Raw genomic sequence first — 18,441 nt, 5'->3', positions numbered from 1 at the left:
TGAGGTCTCCATTCTCTGGCCCATTGGTTGGGGTCCACAGTTTCATGCTAATCCCTGTAACAACAAACTCTCTCTCTGCTCACTTCGTTGAACCAGTAACAGGGACACTGCGTGCCATCTCTCTGCATGCAAACCCTTCATAACTCTCTCAAATCCCTCACTTTGTCTTGGTTGTGTAGATTATAAAGTAGGCAAACAGTAAACCTCCGTGAGGCACCAAAATGATTCGACAACATGAAAACATTGTGTTGCACGAAAAAGACTAGACAAAACAAGAGCACTGATCAATTTTAAAAAAGATGTTATTAATAATAAGTTAGTGTTTCTACAGAACATTGCCTTGGAGAGACTTGTAGTGCTTTACAAACACAAATTAATTACATTTCATCAGATTCCTTTGAGGTGGGTAAGGAATCTCTAGGGATCACTTTACCCATCACTGAAATGCAGTCACTTCTGGAGTGGAACAAATCATTAATTTAGTAGCATCCAGCAACACTACTCAATAAAGTATTTGTTCATATAGCCTTAGAGTGTAGGTACTTTTAGGAAAAAAGCTCCCTACTTTGAAAGACTTAAAATGAGGAAGATCCCGATACTTGACTGAATAACTATAGCAGGAACCTGAGAAGAGTGTGATTACTGGAGCAGGAATTTGGCTAGGATAATGGGGTGAACAGCTTTACTCTTACAAAAGGTGGGATTTTTAATCACCAAAAATTTTATTAAGATTTGTTCAAATTAATATATATAGAGAGAGAGTGTGTCTGTTTGTCTGTGTGTCTGTCTGTGAGTCTGTTTCTTTAAGAACTCCTAAACAGTAAGAGCTCAGACCACTGAATTTGGTCTGTAGTTTCCTCTTCTAACTTAAGGCAAGGTAGGGTTTAGTTGTGCCAGGACAATTGGAATCCAAGGGAAAAGGACAGTTTTCCATAACATGCAAAGGAAGGGGCTGCTGTTCCAAGGGACACAATATTAGAGTGACCACTGGGAGCAGAGTGCCCACAGGGGAGAGTTATATGCAGGGTGGCCACTGGGGGCAGCTATGCCACTAAGGGAGTTGTCAGCAGGGCTGGGGCTCCACCATCTTGCCTGCTAGCACACCAGTAAGTAGCCCCTCTGCCCCAGCCCTTTCACGCAGTGTTGGTGGGGGCTGGGGGATAGCAGGCCCCGATGGGCTGAGTGGGTGGCTGACTGGCCAGCCAACCTGGGGGAAGAGAGCACATGCCTTTGGCCCTCAGCGTCCTGCCCCCTTATCCCAAGGACCTGCCCTGAAGGACCTGGGCAACACCAGGTACGTCTACTATTAATAAAAAGGGTTTCCAGCTGTCTGGTTTTCTACTGGACAGTCCAGTTTTTGGGCTCTCTGTCCCGTAAAAAAATCCAGAAAATACTGGACATGTGCAATGTCTGGTATTTCCTGGTTTTCCGGGTGGGCGCCAGACGGAAGACTGGTGGGGGCGGGGGGGAGTGACTGGGAGGTGGGGTGCGATCGGCACTGGGAGCCATGGTTGCATGTGAGGAGGAGATGGGGCAGCCCGGTCCATGCTCCTGCGCGCTGGTCAAGTGTGTGGTGGAGCCACAGCCAGACTGACTCGCGCAGTATGGGAGCGCCCTGAGATCTGCAGAGCCTGAGTCAGTTCAGTCCTGCTACCCGCCAGCTGATTTACTCCCCCGCCCCCTCCTAGCTGGCCAGTTGGTTGATTCTCCCCGACTTCTCCTCTCGGTCTTCCCTGGCCAGTCCCTCCCCCTGCTGCCAGCTCTGCCTCCTGCTGGCTGGTTCCTGCTCCGGATCTTCCCCGGCCAGTCCCGCTGCACCCCCCGCCAGCCCTGCTTCCAGTGGCCAGTTCTCCTCCTGAGCCCCCCCCCCCCGACCAGCTCCACCCCACCAGCCGCCCCTCCCAATATCCCGCGGCCAGCCCCATTCCGTCCACCCCTCCCCCCCACCAACCAGCCTTGCTTCCCGTCGGCCTCCCCATCTTCCCCGGCCAGCCCCGCTGCCCCCCCTTCCTCCCAGCCAGCACTGCTCCCCTCCCGGCCGGTTCCTCCCCCGTTTTCCCCATGTCCGGTATTTTTTGTATGACTATCTGGTAACCCTATTAATAAATAAAAGTCTTGCTTCATCTTCTTAGCATGAAAACAGCACTCAGATTGGGTTTGGGGCCCCCCAGATTACAGCTTTACTCCCATTGTGCACCACAGTGCAAACATCCCTGTATCGATGTAGATCTCTTAATCTGTGTCTGACTGTGACTACATCTTCCCTAAGCCCTCCTCAGACTTTATGCAGCAGTGGTGTGGAAGGCAAACCATCAGAAATGAAGGTTAGGGCATAGCTTAGTAGTCTAAACATCATTCTTCAGCTACCTGTGCTCTGTGTTTGTTTGACTTTTGTTTCTGGGGCAGACAGTTGGTACAAGGCTCTAGGCCAGATTGGTAGGACTATACCCAAGGTGAGACCAATAGGAGGCAGAAGCAAGGATTCTGTAGTGATAGGGCCTAAACCAAAGCTGACCTGCCTTGTCTAATGTAGACCAGGCCTAAGTCATAGCAAGTTTAAAATCCTAATATCAGTAACTGCCAAAGGTGCTGGAATTAGAGTTGCAGGGGGTGCTGCAGTACCTCCTGGCTTAAAGTGGTTTCCATCATATACAGGCTTTACAGTTTGGTAGAACAGCTATAAAAACATTTCCAGCAGCCCTGGTAATGGCTTAGCAAATCTGAAGTGAGCAGGGGTCCTGTCCCTTTAACACACTCCCCACACCACAGATCTTGAATTCTTTCCACAGCAGTCTGACATATACAAACAGTTTAGGAGAGAGATACAAAAATAAACCCCAATACAAATCAAATGAGGAATGTTATTAACAGGGACAGTAGGGAACCCAGCAGACTTACCAGCTCACTATCAAACTCCTAGGGGCAGGAAAACAGCCCCAGCCCCTTTCTGCCCTCAGTTACACTGCCAAGAAGCCAGAGTTACTCCATGGATTTGAACAGTTTATCTGAATTTATAGCAGTGTGGCGGAGGGCAGAATTTTGCACCAGAAGTCCACTTTGATCATACTATAAAAAGTCAATTAACTGCAGGTTGTCACTCCCTAGTCCAGCAAGATCTGTGGGCGGACATGATTTCAGTTAGCTGAATGTCCACTTATCATGGGTGTGGCCAAGTTTCCCATGATCCCATAAAGTTTGTTTACAGCCACCAGTCCTGGCTCTCAGTGTTCTGTGCTGTTATTTATCTCTAATTTACCCCTAAATGTCCTCTAAGAGCCCAGTAAGCAGTGGAAGTGTTGGTAGTGCTACTAGACAATACTGGCCTCCCATAGTTAGGCAAATTCTGTGGTTCAGCACCAGTCTGGTTCTGAAGGGGCTGGACTAGAGAAATTCAATCTGTACTACAATGGAGGGGATAATATTAATTGTATTGCAAACATCATAATATTGTCAGATAATCAGGCTGGTCAGAGAAACTAAGATTAAGGCCCCAATTTGCAGTGCTTTACACAGAGGTAACTCTCCTTATGCCAAAACCTTCCCCTTTGGGATTAAATTTGCACCTGTGCAGAGAACCAGCCTCAGGTTAAGCACCAATTCTATTTTAACTTGACTTAAATGGTATCTAGGCCTCATGTTATCTGTCTGCCCAGGAGTGAATCTCACCGTCATCCCAGTGCAAGACCAAAGACTTTCCACATAAGTCCATGGGCTCACACAGATGCATCTGAGAATAGGAGCTGGTCCACTGACTTCAGTACAGAGGAAATCATGGTCATTGTGTAGTCTGTGATAGAACTCCAACTGATGTTTCTTACCTATCAAACCGCAGGCAGAATGGGGACATATGGGCAAAATCTTGTTCTCCTGAAAGCGGTCAGCAACACCTCTGATTTCAAGTGGAACAAGGATGTGGCCCTACATTTGTAACCTACTCTTGTGTCACATGCTTTGTCTCTGTCATTATGACACAAAATACTGTTCTTTCCTCAGTTTCAGCTGGCCTGTGTGATTTAATGGTGGCATTTGCAGATGTGTTCAGACCCGTTCTAAGAGTGAATGGTGCTAGTGCACACGAGCTTCAGATTTCCCCTGTTTGTTCTCAGCCATTTAGCTCTCAGGTCTACTCTTTGGAATCCTCACTTCACCTTTGCTTTCTGTACATATCCAAGCGGCTAAAGGAAGCTCTAGGCTGTTGTCACAAGGCAGGCCCTAGGTTTAATGGGGTCCTCCTGGATTAATACATCTAGATTTCCTTCTTGTGACAGGATCCTGCCATCACTGGGTATCCAGAACCCCCCTTTGTCCCCAGCAGCTCCTGGCGGTGGCAAATCCCCTTGTCATTTATCAGGCTCTGTGGCCTCTTATGCATCTCTACATGGACCAGAAAGCCCAGCGGGAAAGAGAGCAAAAGCAAAATTGTCCAAGCAGGGTGTGGGAGAGGACAGCTAGGAAATTCAGTCTCTACTCTAACCTTGACGCCACAGCTGGAGAATGAGAGATGATATTCTAGTTGGCAGAGCAGGCATCAGAGTGAAGAACTATGTAGCTAACAGTTCATGTGTAGGTACGCTGCTCAGCAATCTCTCCTGGCATAGACCTCCGACTATACCCTCCCCTGGCTATTAAGGGTGATCCACATTTGCTTTGAAAGATGAAACTACAGCGCCAACCACCGCAATAACCACTACTCTGACTCCCCAGCTATTGCCCTACATTGCATCGTATAAACGTGAGGCAGGCAAGCTAGTGATGGTTTTCTGGTCCTATTCTGCCTTTCTTCATTTTGCACAGATTATAGTACCAGCCCTCGGGAGTTCATCCCATATAAGACTTTTACATACATCAAGAATTCTTTGGGAGGAAGAACACTTTCATATTAGTGACAACTGAACATCACGAGGTTCAGAGTTTGAAGTGAAAGATGAGCACAAGCCAGAGCATTTGGATCAGGGTCTAGATTTTAAACTCTCTGAAGCGGAGCTGTTCGGGCCTATGGTTTTGCTTTAGCCAAAGGATAAGAGTCCCTTTATGAAATACACATGCAAATCAGCGTTCACATCCTTAATCCTTCTCTCCCAGTACAGGAGTGCTTGACTCCCTGGCTGTGTCTTGTTCAAACGCATCCCTGACTCACCTGCAAATTACAAGTTCAGGCTACTAAGATACACAGAAACTAGTTGACAGCCTGTGCTAATCTAAATGAATGATTTAGTGCGTTTAGCCTGATCTCTAAATGTTCAAACAGATTGCCTCTAGAATTTACCTGTCTGTCACTGTTACAGACTAACACAGAGGTTAGCTAATAAAACCTACGAACGTTTCAGGTTATCACTCCATATATCTGCCTTTGCCTGTGTTGTCCACTCACAGTTCTTGCTTGCCAAACAGCCACCTCTAAAGGTACGTCTACATAGCAGTGTTATTTCGGAATAACTGATGTTATTTCAAAATAACCAAATGCACGTCCACACAGCAAGCCGTTATTTCAAAATAAGTGAGCTGGAGGACTTCTTACTCCGACTCCTTTAACCCTCTTTCATGAGGCATAAGAGAAGTTGAAGGGAGAGTGTTCTTCCCTCGATTTTCTGCTGTGTAGACAGTGCCAAAAGCTGAATTAAGCTATTTCGACTTCAGCTACACAATTGACATAGCTGAAGTTGTGTAGCTTAATTTGACTTTTGACCTGCTGTGTACCCTTAGGGTCTGTCTGCACTGCAATTGGGAGATGTGATTGCAGCCCATGTAGATAGATCCAAACCATCTGTGATGTAGCTAAATCAAAGCTAACTCAAGAATAACAATAGCAGTAAAGTTGTGGTAGCACAGGCAACAGCACAGAGTAACCACTCAGGTAGTACTCAGAGTCCTGGGTGGGTGGGGTGAGCCTGTGCCATCATCTATGCAACAGCAGTGTCACTGCTATTGTTCCAAGAGCTGCTTGTTACAATGCTGTCAGTGTGAGCCATCCTACACCAGCACGCTCTCTGCCCACAGGATTAAGACCCTGGTTTTCTACTACTTTTGTTCTCAAGCAGCTTTTTATTAGAGACGAGCCCAAGTCAGGCAATTCATGTGCTGCTTTTGATCCAGTTTTGAGCTACTCCAAGATCAGCAAACCTGCAAGTTGGGTCCCTTTCAACTTCTGATACAAAAGGCCCCAATTTCACCCTACCCATATCTCTTCTCAGTTCCTGTGTATCTATCACTATATCACCACAATGTCTGGCTTCTTTCAAGAGCTCATGGGGAATATTATTGGGATTAAAGTTTTTTTGTGTGAAACATGCCACTCCCACTGCCTTGCACAAAGATTCTTACCTGTACAACTCTTAATTGGTCATTCTCATCACCACTTGCTTATTTTCCAGGAGCCATGGACATCTTCATTCCCCTTTAGGACTTTTGCCATCTGATGCTTGGATGGCAGTGGAGCGTAATGGGAGTGATTTAGAGATTCTCCTTGGCAGTATTGAAAAGGTCCTTTTACCTTTTTCCCTGCAGCAAACCGCCTCCTTTCTCCTCTAATCGCCTTCACTATTCAGGGAAATGTTCCTCTAACAGCATTTCACAAGCCATTTTGTCATTTGCTTTAAGCAACCTTGTCCTTTCTGCCAAAGCCAGCATGAACCCTTCTGAGATCACAGACCCATGATCCTCCCAAGCAGGGGTGAAAGGAAGCGGGTGCGCCCTGGTGCGCCGCTCAGGCAACAGCTGGCTGAGCTGCAGCAAAAGCCCGCAGGGAGCTATTTAAAGACCTGGCAGGAACCTGGGTTGGAATAAGATAGTACCTGTAAGAACTTTTAAGTTACTTTCACCACTGCTCCCAAGTATTAATTTGCTTGGAAGTATGGAAAATTCCACGGTAATAGGGACTAGCTTATTTAATTTTTTGTTTACTGGATCATTTAATTCTCTTTACGCTATAGATTGGTTAGTGTTTTCCTTCGTGGGAAAGCAGCTGCTGTACTTGGAAGCATCCTGAGGCTCTCTTTCTTTAAACTATTTAATTATTTCTTGCAGGAGCGCCCCAGCTTCTCATCAAATCTGTCTTGCTGCTTTCCCAACCTCAATCCCATCACACTTTGGTTCCTAGTCTCCCTCTCCAGCAAGCTCCAGTGTCCCCTAACCTCAGTCTCCAGTCCGCTTTCCTGTGTCCTTCCTGCCTCCCTCCACTTCAGTCTCTAGCCACCTCCCTAGTTCCTTGTCCTGATCCATTTTCCCTTCCATGTCTGGTTCTTGTCCCTGCTGCATTTGATTCCGGCAGCTTCCTCCTACACATTGCCTGGCCCCAGCAGGAAGAGTTTTAAGAGCACACAGATAGTTTTCCTTCCCACATTTCAGGCACCTGGACCCAGCATACCCCATAGCAGCCCAGAGCTGCAAGTACAAAGAAAATCCTGCTCATCCCCAGGTTGAAGCAAGTCCATTGCTGGTGGAATCTCCAGGGCTGTGTCTACACTGCACCCCTTTTCCGGAAAAGGGATGCAGATTAGACACTTTGAAATAGCAAAATCAGCGGGGATTTAAATATCCCCCGCGGTATTTGCATTAACATGGCTGCCACTTTTTTCCGGCTTGGGGATAAGCCGGAGAAAAGCGCCAGTATAGACGTGATTCTCCGGAAAATAAGCTCTTTTCCGGAGGATCTCTTATTCCTACTTTCCTACTTGCATTCTTACTTTCAGTAGTGTGAGATCTCATCTAACTGAAGCTATACACATCAATTATCTTATGCCAACAACTAACCCCTCTCTTATTGGTTCTTCTTTTAACAATCCACAATTATAATGCTCAGCAAAACTATGAATTGGAGTAATAAAAGCCTCTGCTGTTTCCCCTTGATCCTGGAATCTCCTATTAAATTTGGCCCTTTTATATATAATACTCAGTCTGCCTATGAAGGCATTAGCAGTCTCTTTCACTTTGAAGTATTCTTTCTTTTCCTCATCAGTGAGGGGTAGGGCACGTACAATATCAGCAACAGCATCACCCATGGCACATATCAGGGCATTTATCTGGTATTCTTGTGGATTCTTCTGCTAAATCAAAAGCCATCCACTGTCACTCAGATCTACGGATGCAGCAAAGGAAGCTGTCTGAGCTGCCAAAACCAAACTTCTCCAACAGAGCCGTCTGCACTGTGAGTGCCATTGCTGCACGAAGACAGGACTGTGCCTCCTTCCTGCTGCTACTTTCACTGGTTATTTTATCCTTTGTTTACTTCCTTGGCACTCTCACATGCTGGGGGATCTCTTTTTTCCTTCACTCCATTCCTTCTTTAGAGTCACTCACTTCTCGCAGGGCATAGCAGGAGGACCTAAACACCACAGGCCAGCAACTAGAGGACTTGCCAGCCAGGAAGTTCCCCTCCCCCTGTTTATTAAGATCCCAGTTTGCAACCAAGTCTAGCCCTCTCTGGTAACCGTGGACGCATAGGAACTCTAGAACCACTGCACAGTGGCCCTTACAAGCAATAAGCAAGTCCAGAAGGGGGTTTTCCTGTGCTCAAAAGCATCTCCTGAAGGGACAGATGTGGAACTGGACTCCTCACAGGGAATCAGTGCTGGACTAGGTGCACAGAAGCACTCACTACAGCATACATTTCCACACTGTCCTGGGCTGGATTCAGACATGCTGAGGCCCTGAGCTATATCAAGTTTAAGAAGCATCACTAAAAAAAATGTATTATTCTCATATAAAGGACAAGTAAAATAGAAATAATAAAGTTTTATATTTGCATATATTCCAGTACATAGGTGAGGATGCAACTAAAAACTAGTAATTTTATGAGGTCCCTCATAATCTGAGGCCCTAAAATGTACCTTACTTAGCTTGTGCATAAATCTATGGCTGCCCATGACAGCCAGCCTAAGGCAGCTGGTATTCTTCCTGCGCCTCTCACCAGCAGAGCTGCCAACAGAAGTGTCATGGTGGAGAGGTGGCTCCAAGCCCCAGAAGGGGTAGGGCCTATGGTGGAAGTGGCAGGGCTGGGGCTTGCATCCCCCCCCAGCCAGCCTTTCAGAGCTGCCCAGCTTGCGCAGCAGTGATTTAAAGAACCTGGGGCCCCAGCCTCTGGACTGTGTTGCAGTAGTGGGGGCAGCAGCCAGGAGCTGGGCCCTTTTAAATTGCCAGGCCCCAGGGCAGCTGCTACTCTTACTCCCCATTTGGCAGCCCTGCCCCGCAGTGACCTACTCAAAAGGACCAGGCTGCCCTGCTCAAGCTGATGGCCAGTGACAGAACGCCACAATCTTGCCCTAAGTGTTCGTCGTTTATCGGCAGGAGCTGCTTACAATTCTCATGGTTCCTCTTCTCCCATATCCAAACACATTCACTGGTCCATTGAGCAACACTCAGACTCCTGCCGGGCTTATTTTATAGCATAACCTTTTATATGAGACAGCATGTGTTTGGAAAGGCTTCCCTAAAGTCCAATTAAATCGGAAAATCTGTCATCAGATTTGTTAGGTATAAGTCTCCAACTATTCATTATCCTTAATGAAGTTATAACTTCCTGAGTGATGCTTATTTGTCCTTAAAAAGTGCCTCTTCTATGCATCTGCCCCCTCATTGGGAAAGTCAAGCTGTAGCTTTCTGTTTCTTTCTTAGATCCTTTCATAAATCTAGGCATAACACTAACTTTTCTCCAGCCTATTAACTTCTCTTCTTTCTTATTTCCCTTTGGGAGTTTTTAACTTCTCTTGCCACAAAGATAAAATCAGAAACCACCTTCTGAGGCTTCAAGAAGTAATAGGCAATATTGTGGACAGTGGACACCAGTGTTCCCATAAAGTAGACATGAGATTAGATATATTTTTTAGGGCGACTAATCACGTGTCCAGGTTTCAGCTAACTGCCAGATTTGGGCAAAAGTTTTTCCCTGCAGCATGTTTCCAGGAACTTTAAGAGTTTTATCTTCCTCTGAAACTTTAATCAGAATTGTTATTAGGATCAGATGAAGTGTGATTTGCTCTGTCAATTTTGTGCAATTGCCAGAGTTAGAAATGGGCGAACTTTGGTCTTTCTGGTCTCCTATGTTCCTTTCCTTACCCATCTGCTATAATTTTTGTAGTTAATTGCTTAGTTTGTTGAGATGGGTCCCACCTGGCCCTGATGTTGTGTCAGTTTTGTGGCATTATGATTTTCCTGATTACTGCTCCTGGCATGAGCTCAACTTTTGGCAGTGTTTCTACTGTCTCCCTTAATATGGCTGTTTTGGGCATGGCCTCAATCCCTCCTTGTAAACACAAGGCAAAGGATTTTTACTAAGTACTCTGTTTCTTCTTGTATATTAAAAGTGACCCATTTACTTTCCTGAGGGCCTGTGTTTTCAAAGCTCAGCCATGATTTGCTTCTGATTTCAGTTCTAATTTTCATCCATAATCTGTTCCCCTTGCTTACTCCCTGGAAAAAGTTAAATCAACGTAGACGTTCCATTTCAAGCACAAGGCTTTAGATATGCTGCAGCTGTGCGGCTATCGCATTTTAAGTGTGGACACTCAAGGCAGCAATAGGAGGCGTTCTCCTCATAGGCGACAATGCTGGTTGTTCTGGGGCTGGAACGCCCACCGGCAGCCAAGCTCCCCCTTGTCCCTGCCTCTCCCCTACACCTATTCCCTGCTGGTGACCCTGCAGATCTACTCTTCCCCCTCTCTCCCAGTGCCTTCCACCACAAACAGCTGTTTCTGCTCTCTCCCCTGAAGACATGGCGGCTGTGTCTACACTGGCATGAATTTCCGGAAATGCTCAAAACAGAATAGTTTTCATTATAAGTATTTCCGGAAAAAGAGCGTCTACACTGGCAGGCTGCTTTTCCGGAAAAGCCCTTTTTCCGGAAAAGCATCCATGGCCAATGTAGACGTGCTTTTCCGGAAAAGAGCCCCGATCGTCATTTCCGCGATCGGGGCTTTTTTCCGGAAAAGACTACTGGGCTGTCTACACTGGCCCTTTTCCAGAACAGTGTTCCGGAATAAGGACTTATGCCCGAGCAGGAGCAGAATAGTTTTTCCGGAATAGCGGCTGATTTTGTACAGTTCAACGTCGTTGCTTTTCCGGAAATTCAAGGGCCAGTGTAGACAGCTCGCAGCTTATTCCGGAAAAGCGGCTGGTTTTCCGGAATAAGTGGCCCAATGTAGACACAGCCGGCATGTTTAGGTGAGGGGGCAAAAAGAAGCAGGGAAGAGGTGAGCCAGGAAGAAGCTCAGCGGGGGCAGGTGCTGAGTGGGAGTGGGAAGAGGCAGGGTGGGCATTTGGGGGAAAGGGTAGAGTGGGGGCAAATAAGATCACATTTTGAATTGCATGTGCCCTGGTTTGAATTGCAAATGCGCCCAGGGTCTTTTTCTTATGCATAAACGGTAATATCCTTCCTTCACAATTTGCATCTCATAATATCCACTGACACATTCCACCACTTTCTTTCTTGAGGATTAAGCTGGGCTACTATTAGAATCGGCATTCCACTCTATCTTCTGCTTACTTGCATACAGCAGTACTTGATTTCATGCCCCTTCTGCTACTTCACAGAATGCTCTGGCCACATGTGGGCTCATTTGATCTTGCTCTATAAGCTAGTTACCTCACTAACATGATCTTTGTTATTTAGTCAGTTATTCTGACGTAACGATGCTGTGTAGACACACCCTAAGGGATGAGGTTTTAATAAAATCAAATTTATTTAAAAGTTGCAGGGATTCTAACAAACAGATTCTAGGCTCTGCTTTCCAGGTATACTTTTATGAATGTTATACTTGCCCCATGCTAGACCTGCTAGTTTGGGCCAAGATCCTGTCTGTTCTGGCTCTACTGATCTCTCATAGAAAGGAGAATTCTTCAGAAGTGATCACCAATATTGCCCTAGTGACATACTCGCTATTGCAGTGCTATTCACGGGCAGAGGTTTATCACTAGAGCTGGTCAGGAAGGGATTCCCACACACCCAGTTCCACCACAATTTGGGTTTTCAATAGGCAGGGGGAAGAGTTGGGGAATTTTAAAAAAATTTAATATTTTTGTTGAACAGTGATTTTTCAACCCCCAAAAAATCATTTTGATGAAATCCTTTTTCAAAAACAGCAAATCTTTCATCAGAGATATTCTGAACAGCTGTTTATTTCATGTGTCTGAAATGCTCTTCTTCAGTGTCTGAAATGCTCTGCGACCAGTATAGCTCTTACCCAATACCTATGGGTGTATTCATTCGTACATATCTATTTTTATGGGGCAAGAGAAGTAAGGATTTTTTTAACAGGCTTTTACAGCTTGCATGGCCAGCATCTCATCCAATTTCCAACTAATTGTGTCTCAGCATCACAGTCTCACTGAAGTTTAATATGGAAAAGCCCTTATTAGTCACTGGTATGTACTCGTACACAGTAGGTTGCAGAGCTGCTACTAACAGGTTAAGCTTTTGTACCAGATATGGACTGACTATAGAGCGTTCTCAGAGATACACACCAGATGTATTTACCCTGAGATACATTAATGCTCTACCTGGTATAACTCTTAGCTTAGATAGGTAAAAACTTAAAAAACAACTAATATTTTCGTGGCACTTTAGAGACTAACAAAACATGTAGATCAGTGGTCCCCAATGTGGTGCCTGCGGGCGCCATGGCGCCTGCCGGGCCATTTATGTGCGCCCGCGGAGCAATCTGGGCTGGCCCCACCCCCGGGCGTGCGGCAGGTGCCAGCCCCGGGTGCATGGGCAGCCCCTGCCCCGGGTCGTGGCGCGTGCTGGTGCTGGCCCTGGCCCTGGGTGCGCCGCGCATGCCGGTGCTGGCCTTGGCCCCGGGTACGCCGCACATGCCAGTGCCGGCCCCGGGTGGGCAGTGCATGCTTGGCCCCGCCCCCAATCACGTGGCCTGTGAGCGGCCCCGCCCCCGTACACCCAGGCACCCGGCAGCCCCAAAACGTTGGGGACCACTGATGTAGATGGTATCGTGAGCTTTTGTGGGCACAACCCACTTCTTCAGATGAATAGAGTCATTAAAGGTCCAGTTTCTAAATTAGTGAGCCTGTGATGCTGAGACACAATTAGTTGGAAATTGGATGAGATGCTGGGCATGCAAGCTGTAAAAGCCTTTCTAAATTAGAAACTGGATCTTTAATGACTCCATTCATCTGAAGAAGTGGGTTGTGCCCACGAAAGCTCACAATACCATCTATATGTTTTGTTAGTCTCTAAGGTGCTGCAAGACTATTCGTTGTTTGAGTTTTTCCAGTAACTTACAGTCTAACAGGGCTACCCTTCTGAAGCCTTAGATAAGGTAGTTTATATCTAACACCACCTAGTGGCTGACTAATATAGTACAGTTTAACATTGCAATCGCATCTATCCATCCTTTTGCTACGACAGGATTGTTCCCTACGCTATATTATTTTATTATTATTTTACTAGCTGTGGGATGCATTATAGAACAGGAATCATAGGCTTTCTTGAGGAAATACATGTGTGTTTTATACGGGTTGCCTCTTTATAGAAAAGATTTCCATCCTTTTCTATTCCTTCCTCATAAGACTTTCACCATGGAGACAGATCATTAATTAAATCAAAGCCACTAAAGTCTCCTGCTGTATTTAACTGGCCCCAGAAACACAGAGCATGGCCCAGCTGAGGTCATGCATTCTGTAGTGTGGTTTGGTTTAATTAACTCTTTTTAATGAATTTAGTCCTGGTTAAAGTTGCCATATTAATAGTCCTAGCCCCCTGTTCAATCACAGAACAGGTAGATAAAGCAAAATGCAGGACAATGTAGCACTTTAAAGACTAACAAGATGGTTTATTAGATGATGAGCTTTCGTGGGCCAGACTGAGGAAGTGGGTCTGGCCCACGAAAGCTCATCATCTAATAAACCATCTTGTTAGTCTTTAAAGTGCTACATTGTCCTGCATTTTGCTTCAACTACCCCAGACTAACACGGCTACATTTCTATCACTATAGAACAGGTAGAGGATGAGCAATGGATGGTGCAACCTTCCCCCATATTTTGTCCAGCCATTATGCCATAATCCTGGTCTAGACCATGTTCTAATGAACTTAGTTCCAGTCCAGGTTTTTTACTGGTTACTTGTGGGAACCAGAGCAGGTAATTTTATCTCAATTTCTGTAGCAGCCATCACTAGCATCTAATTGTGAAATGTTACTATTACAGCGGTGATTGTCTGTGATGCCAATACGGCTACTAGAAAATAGACTGTGGCTGGCATTTGCAGAGCACCTTCAGCCACTTCCAAGCTATATTATCTGTATTTTAAGCAATTCTAGCAGAGTAAAACGTTCTAACATGTTGACTGTAAACAGGTGAAGGAGGAAAACAAAGCACAGGAATCTCAAAGGTAAATTGAGGGGAAAAAACAGAGAGGTGTGAGTTAAAAGGTTCTGCTTAACCTTGTTCCTCTAACTAGAATAAATCAGCGTGTTTTTGCCTCTGGATATGTGCCATGTGAATCTTTATAGCTGGTAAGGCATTGTGTTAAGCCATTATGAAACATTGCAAGTGACGATGGTACAAAAGCAGCCCTGTGCAGCTAAGAAGCTTCTAGCCAGCTGACAGTGATTTAAAGCACCTTCATAATGTAAGGTCTTATTTTCTCCTTCCCCTCCTCTCTCCCCCTTCTTTCCTCTGCCCTCCTCCCCCCCCCCCCCCCCCCACTCCACCTCACTTTCCTAGCTCTACCTTTCTTCTATTAACGCATTACCATGTAGAATAGGAAAAAAATGTTCTCGTTTTCTGCTAATATATCACTAGACTCAGCGACTGGCTCTCCCATTCGGTGTAATGGTATATAAAGTGTTAGGTGAGCCAATTCCAGAACCTTGAAGCTGATTCCTTTCTGAATTTCAAAGGGTTGGATTCGATTTGGCACCGTCAAACCCAAAATTTTGCTTTGATTCAAACCTGAGCCTTGAACTCTCTCCTAAATCCAATCCAAATCTAGCTCTGAGAATTCAGAGCTTGCCATCAGAGTTCTTATTCCACTTGCTGATGCATCTGGGTATGTCTACACTACCACCCTAGTTCGAACTAGGGTGGTTAATGTAGGCAACCGGAGTTGCAAATGAAGCCCGGGATTTGAATTTCCCGGGCTTCATTTGCATATTGCTGGGTGCCGCCATTTTTAAATGTCCACTAGTTCGGACTCCGTGCCCGTGGCTACACGCGGCTCGAACTAGGTAGTTCGGCTTAGGCTTCCTATTCCGAATTACCGTTACTCTTCGTGGAACGTGCTAATATCAAATAGAGCTGGAGCTAAGTTAACAAAGCTGCCTTGTGTTTGTCTGAGGCCTACATCTTGTATTTAAGTCTATCAAAATGTAATTAAAACCTTATATTATAACATAAATTTATTATAACTAACTTATTACCTACAAGGCTACAAGGGTATGTCTACACTACAAAGTTAATTCGAACTAACGGATGTTAGTTCGAATTAACTTTGATAGGCGCTACACTAGCGCTCCGCTAGTTCGAACTTAATTCGAACCAGCGGAGCGCTTAGTTCGAACTAGGTAAACCTCATTTCACGAGGACTAAAGCCTAGTTCGAACTTACTAGTTCGAACTAAGGGTTGTGTAGACCCTTAATTCGAACTAGTGGGAGGCTAGCCCTCCCCAGGTTTCCCTGCTGGCCACTCTGGCCAACACCAGGGAAACTCTACTGTCCCCCCTCCCGGCCCCGGAGCCCTTAAAGGGCCACGGGCTGGCTACAGTGTTTGTGCCAGTTGCAAGGCTGCCAGCACCCTGCCAGCAGACCCTGCACCTGACACCCCATGAGCCAGCCACCTGATGCCCCCCAGCCCTCCCCCTCTTCCCGGGACCAGCCTGGCAGCTCCCAGGAGCCTGCCCGGGGACGCAAAAGGCGGGCGCCCGCGTGGTCTAGTGCGGAGATCGTGGACCTCATCCAGGTTTCCTCGAGGAGTACAGCTAGTTTGGATTAGAAGCCTAATCCGAACTAGCTACTCCGTGCCGCGTGTAGCCGTGCGGCACGGGGTTCGAACTAGCTGGCATTTAAAAATGGCGCCGGATGGCTTTATGCAAATGAAGCCCGGGAAATTCAAATCCCGGGCTTCATTTGCAATTGCGGATGACTACATTACCCCCGCTAGTTCGAACTAGCGGGGTAGTGTAGACATACCCCAGGAAACGCTGAGAACCGGCTGTCCAGGGGGGTCCCTTTAAGCACGAGCCTCAGATAGCTTCAGACAGCAGCCACACAACGCAACTACTGACCTGATGCCCTGCCAGAACCGGTTTCAGGTGCCCTTAAATGCGCCCCTGCGTCCAATCAGTGTGGATGTGCTAGTTCGAATTAGCAAAACGCTAATTCAAACTAGTTTTTAGGTCTAGCTGCGTTAGTTCGAATTAGCTTAGTTAATTCGAACTAAGCTAATTCGAATTAGCGCAGCTAGACTTAAAAACTAGTTCGGATTAGCGTTTTGCTAATTCGAACTAGCATGTCCACACAGACTGGACCCTGAACAGAGGTTAAGGATGGCCGGAAGCAGTGCCAACAGGGCATCAGATGAGGACTTAGAGCGTGGAACTGCTGTCTCAGGCTAGCTGAGGGCTGTGCTTAAAGGGACCCAACCCCCACCCTGGACAGACAGTTCTCAGGGTTCCCCGCTTGCAAAGCAGTCCTGGCTTGGAGTGCCCTGAGTGCCCACATGCGGAACATCACAGCACTCGGCCATCACCCCGGCTGCACTTGCCACAGGCTGCCATCCGGGGGGAGGGGGCAAGCGGGGGGCTGCAGGAGAGCTTCCACCCCGAGAAGCCTTCAGAGCCAGCTCAGTCCTCCTCATCGGGGGCACGTACCCCATTCCTCCCTCACCTCCTTCCACTTACCCTTCCCTAGCCCCCCTTCCTGATGTACAAAATAAAGAAAACGTGTGTTCAAAAATAGAATCTTTCTTTATTGAACAAAACTGGGGGAGACTGGGAAAAAGAGGGGGGAGAGGGGAAGAGAGAGGCTGGGAGAGGGGAGGGCAACTAAAATGATCAGGGGTTTGGAACAGGTCCCATATGAAGAGAGGCTAAAGAGACTGGGACTTTTCAGCTTAGAGAAGAGGAGACGGAGGGGGGATATGATAGAGGTGTATAAAAGCAAGAGTGGTGTGGAGAGGGTGCATAAAGAAAAGTTCTCCATTAGTTCCCATAATAGAAGGACTAGAGGACACCAAAGGAAAGGAATGGGTAGCAGGCTTCAAACTAGTAACAGAAAGTTCTTCTTCACAAAGCAAAGAGTCAACCTGTGGAACTCCTTGATGCAGGAAGCTGTGAAGGCTAGAACTAGAACAGAGTTTAAAGAGAAGTGAGATCAATTCATGGAGGTTGGGTCCATGGATTGGTATTAGCCAGGGGGTAAGAGTGGTGTCCCTGCCTGAAGTTTGTGGAAGGCTGGAGAGGGATGGCACGAGACAAATAGCTTGGTCACTGTCTTTGGTCCATCCTCTCCAGGGTCCCTAGGGTTGGCCGCTGTCAGCAGACAGGCTACTGGGCTAGATGGACCTTTGGTCTGACCCAGTACGGCCATTCTAAGCTCAGGGCTCAGGGTCGGGGGTCTCAGTGGACCACCCTGATTTTCATGCAAACCTGCTCCTGGGTGGCCAGGCTGGCAGCTCTCCTGCCCTAGACGGCCACTTTCCTGTGCCTAGTGCGGAGTTCGTGGTCGAGGTCCACGATGTCTGCACTAGACCAGGCGGGTGCCCACCTGTTGCGGTCCTGGCCAGGCTCCCGAGAGCCGCCAGCCTGGTCCCGGGAAGAGGCGGAGAGCTGGGGGGCATCGGGTGGCTGGCTCATGGCATGCTAGGTGCAGGGTCTGCTGGCTGGGTGCTGGCAGGCTTGCACCTGGCACGGGCACCGTAGCCAGCCCGTGCCCCTTTAAGGGCTCCGGGGCCGGGAGGGGGGCAGACGAGTTTCCCTGGTGGTGCCCAGAGTGGCCACCAGGGAAAGCTGGGGAGGACTAGCCTCTCACTAGTTCGAATTAAGGGGCTACACAGCCCTTAATTCGAACTAGTAAGTTCGAACTAGGCTTAGTCCTCGTGCAATGAGGTTTACCTAGTTCAAACTAAGTGCTCCGCTAGTTCGAATTTAATTCGAACTAGCGGAGCGCTAGTGTAGTGCCTATGAAAGTTAATTTGAACTAACGTCCGTTAGTTTGAATTAACTTTGTAGTGTAGACATACCCTGACTGTTTAAAAAATGTTACAAATTGAAAACCTACTCTGAAAACCACTATTCAGACACTATTCAGAGTGTAACTACACTTTAATGCTTTCTTTGCAACCTGAAATCAATAGGGATGTATCTGTTTACACAACAGAGAATCTGGCTCACAGCTTCAACTCACTTTCTGAGAAACCAGCAGTGTCCTGCCTCTTCCACCATCACGCGTAAGAGAGAATCTGCCAATAGAGCTTAAGCAACAAGTCTACTGATGATG

Source organism: Pelodiscus sinensis, chromosome 3, assembly GCF_049634645.1.
Source record: "Pelodiscus sinensis isolate JC-2024 chromosome 3, ASM4963464v1, whole genome shotgun sequence".
Classification (NCBI taxonomy): domain Eukaryota; kingdom Metazoa; phylum Chordata; order Testudines; family Trionychidae; genus Pelodiscus; species Pelodiscus sinensis.
Note: the sequence above shows the minus strand (reverse complement) of the source record.